Source organism: Amborella trichopoda, chromosome 2, assembly GCF_054954075.1.
Source record: "Amborella trichopoda isolate Santa Cruz 75 chromosome 2, AtrichopodaSantaCruz75HAP2 v2.0, whole genome shotgun sequence".
Taxonomy (NCBI): domain Eukaryota; kingdom Viridiplantae; phylum Streptophyta; class Magnoliopsida; order Amborellales; family Amborellaceae; genus Amborella; species Amborella trichopoda.
The window spans coordinates 4,335,303-4,339,819 of NC_142337.1; positions in this window are offsets into that span (position 1 = coordinate 4,335,303).

Genomic DNA, 4,517 nt, shown 5'->3' on the forward strand with positions numbered 1-4,517 from the left:
AAAGAAAAAGGCTTTGGCGCTTGTCGAGTTTAAAGGAATGTAATTAGAAATTTGGGAGATAATGAGGGGGAATATTTTATTGGTTTTTTATGGAGAGAGAGAGAGAAAGAGGCACATGGACGTCCACCTGAAAAGTTCGAGATGTGTCGTTTTCAAATTTTTTAAGCCTAAAAGACGAAACAAAAAGAAAATCTACTCCCGCGGGAGTAGTATGTCCATTTACTCCTTCATGTAAAACCCCACCCTATAAACAATTCTAGGAACCCAAAATCTGGGGATGTAACCTCTTCATCCCATAGACTGACCTCAATAAAAAAAATTCCTAATTATACCCTCGATGTAGTTGAAAAAATAATCGCTTGAGATTGAATAGAGAACCGTTTAATTTTTAGATGGTGAGATCTAAGTGTCATAAAACTCATATTTCAATTCGTATTTTTTTTAGAATAATCATTAAGTGGTTCTCAATATTTTAAATCAAAAAATTTCCCCAAGTTGGTCTTCTGGTGGAGGAAGTAAAAATAAACTTTACTTCTAAGGGAGCTTCCCAAATGTGAAAAGGGGGGATAGCTGTGTATTAAAGATTTATATATAGGGCAATTTTCATTCCAAACCATAATTCTCCATCTCATTTAGACCCTCTTGCCTTTTCATTTTCAAGTAGCATAAGAAAACCCGTGAGAATTTCAATGTGCCCTCTATGTTTTATCTCCGTATTTTTATTCATGTTTGAATATATAAATTAGCTCTAACAAACTATTTTATATCACCTTAACCCAATAACTTTTTTTATTGTATTTTTTTTCCCTTTTCAACCCTATCATGTCCCCCACTTTCTCATTTCACCATGGTGATCTCTCTCCCTCTCTCTCTCCACTTTGGCAATGGCTATCTCTCTATTCACCACAACATGCTATCCCTCACAACCTACTCACCTCTTTCCCTGTCACAGTAAGTCTCTCTCTCCCTAAATTTTAGGGTACGTTAATATCTTTGAATCTCTTTCTCTCTCTAAGAGCCAACCCCCATGCTCTTAAATCTTTTTGTTTAACGGTCTAACCCACTATATGACGTATATTTCTCTCTCTAACCTTATGTTTCACTCCTCTCTAATGAATGTTTCCCTCTTTAACCCTAATACCCAGCATTTCGTATGGCCTCTCTCTCTCTGTATTTTATTGAAAAAATTATAAAATCCCCCCGGTATACTCTCTATGCAATTTACCCCCATCTAATCTTACCTCTCACTTTTTTCCCCACAACGACCTTTCCTCGTAAACCCCCCAAGGTAAAAATTGTTATTTTTTTTTATGAAAATATCATTTCCGTATAAAAAAAATCAATTGGTAGTCCCAAGTAGCATATTGCTGGAGCAACCAATTCAACCGTTGGAGCGATGTGGCTCCAAAAGGTGTAATGCCGAAACGCGTCTTTGTACTGTCGGAGCGACCTATTCAACCGTCAAAGTGTTGTGGCTCCAGAAGGTGTACTGCCAAAGCCAATCATTGCATTGTGTCTTCATTGTCGCAGCGACCTATTCAACCGCCAAAGTGTTGTGGCTCCAGAAGGTGTACTGCCGAAGCCAATCATTGCATTGTTGGAGCGCGTGTCTTCATTGCCGGAGCGACCCCCTGCATTGTTGAAGCGCATGTTTTCATTGCCGAAGCGACCTATTCAATCGCTGGAACGCTGTGACTCCAGAAGGTGTACTGTTGGAGCCAATCCTTGCATTGCTAGAGCTCGCCTTCATTGTCGGAGCGACCCTCTGCATTGTTGGAGCGTGTGGCTTCATTGCCAAAACGAGTCTCTGCATTGCTGAAGCGTGTGGATAAAACGCACGGCGAGAGAGTCGTGGGTAAAAGCCACGAGGACAGAGAGGGGTAGTTTAGTCTCTTTTTCTTTTTTTTTTGGATTGGGGGGTATTTGCGAGGAAAGGTGGTTGTGGGGAAAAAAAACGAGATGAAAGGTTAGTTGGCGGTAAGTTGCATAAATAGTATACTTGGGAGAGAGGGTTTGTAATTTTCCCTATTTTATTTGGTATAAAATCATGCCAGAAAGTTATTGAATATTAACAACTACAACAAACATCATAATTTGTATTATAAATAAAATTGCTTAGAATAATCAAGACATTACAACGGAACCTGTAAATCAAAGATGACTAAATAATCGGTATTTTCGTCTACCTAGAAGGATCGATTCTTATATTGTGTGAGTGTATTTCAAATCAATACACTACAACGGCTACCTACATAAATCCCTTCAAGCTCAGTAAAAGAAAAAAGACATTTTAAGAGAGAGAGAGAGAGATATAACTCATATAATAATATATTATTATGGTATTTATTGTACACACAACATATTTATAAGACCAAATAACAAAATCAAGTTAGAAAGAGTTTGATAGGGAGGAGAGATAAATGGTTAGAAAGAGAAATCACATAGTACATGACCATTAAAGAGAAATCACATGGTACATGCCCATTAGAGACAAAAGAGAGGTTTAGAGAGATAAAGGATCCGGCTACAAAATTTAGAGAGATACTTACATGTAAGAGGGGGAGCGAGAGAGACTAATATGAGAGAGAGAGAGAGTCCTCATATGTGGCGAATTGTGAGAGTGGGAGATATAATGCATTGAGGGGTTGAAAAGGGAAAAACATAATAAAAAAACATTTATAGATAGTGGTGAATTGAAAGTGAGAAATATAATGGGGTTAAAAGGGGCAAATATGAAAAAAAAAAAAAGATTTTGGCTTGAGGTGGTATAAAATAGTTCTTAAGGCTAACTTTTATGTTCATAAGTATAGAAAACGAAGAGATAGGAGATGAGGGGCTACGTTGAAATCCTTAAAGAATTCTTTATGCCGCTTAAAAGAAAAAAAAGAAGAGAGTCTACCATGAAATGAAATAGGGCATTAGGGTTCCACACAAAATTTTCCCTCATACATACTTTGGATACTAGTTTGTAGAGATTTGTTTACTTTACTTGCTGATTTGTTGCAATGGGTTGATGGTTATAAACTTTATAACGGAAACCGTCGTAAAATTTTGCCTTAATGGCAACAATGTAATAAGAAGTGTTATAAAAAAAATATAAAATCACTTTTAAAAAATAAAAATTCTCAAAATATTTGAATGAGAGTTATTTCAAAACATTACAATTGTATCAATAAAAATAAAAATATCGATGGCATTTCATTGCCTTCCTAGTGTTTTCATCATTTTTCGTTATTGTCGTATTTTTAATAAATTTGTGATATTTTCCTTTGGCACAAAGAGATCCCGATTATCATTGATGTGATCATTAGATAGTTGATGAAGATGTATCATTAATATACCCAGAGAGAGGGGGGATGGGGGGGCTCCAAGTATAGATTTTCATAGTAGGGGGGTCCACATATGTTTTGTACATGTGATGGCCTAGCACAAAACCATTTATACCAGGAGGGAGGGGGAATCTACTGAGCCATGAAAACACGCACGATCGTCAGTAATCTCCTTTCAATTAATTGATAAATAGCGTAGGCTTGAAATGGTTATTTGGAAAGGGGGCCAAAATCAAATTTTATATTTTCATAACGCAATGTAAGGTGTCAAATTTTTTGTTTGGCAGCTGAAGATGAATATGATTGTGCAGCAGAGACCCATAATAATACCTGTTAAAAAGTCAAGTTAGTTCAAGAGGACTACTAAAAAATGAGCAAGGGTAGGCTCAAAAGGACATGGTTTAAACTTTAAAGTAGTATGAAGATATTAAGGGACATATGACCTGACTGAAAGTATGGCCATTGATAGAATAAAATGACGGATTAAAATTTGTGTAACCGACTGCAGACAATTAGAAAAATACTATGATGATGATAATGATGAGCTAAAGATGAATGCAATATTCAGCATAACCTCAACTGTATAATTTGGGGGTATTTTCATTTTTGCATAATTTAGAGTGACATATATACACTTGTATATTTACATGTTTGGGGGTATTTCATTTTTGCACAAGTTAAAGTGATTTACACTTGTATATTTTTAAATTATTATTGTTTAAAACATCATCTAAAAAATCCTTAACTTTACTTTCATACCTTTAGTTTTTATTTTATTTATTGTTTTAACCAAATTACCTTTACTTACGAAGTTTACCTTTTTTTGACCAATAACTTTGTTGCTAAAAAAAATCAACCTAAAAGGGCACTTTGAAACTTGAAGTTTCAAGGTTTACTTTTGATGTTGTTTTTTAATGCTAAACTGTCATAGCAAGACTATTGAAATTCTGGTTTGTTCTTTACAGTAAATATTGGACTTTCTAGGTCCGGAGTTTGTCTCTTAGGTTATTTTTTGGAAAATTGTTTCATAAGGATTGGACCGTATTTCTATATATGCGGTCCAGAAAGTCTAAAGGCTACATGTTCCATCTAAAAACAATTAAAACTAACGGTCTAAATGTTTTGTTTACTAAAATTATTATTTCTAATTTTTAAATTTTTTTTATTTTTTCATATTCATGATCTCCA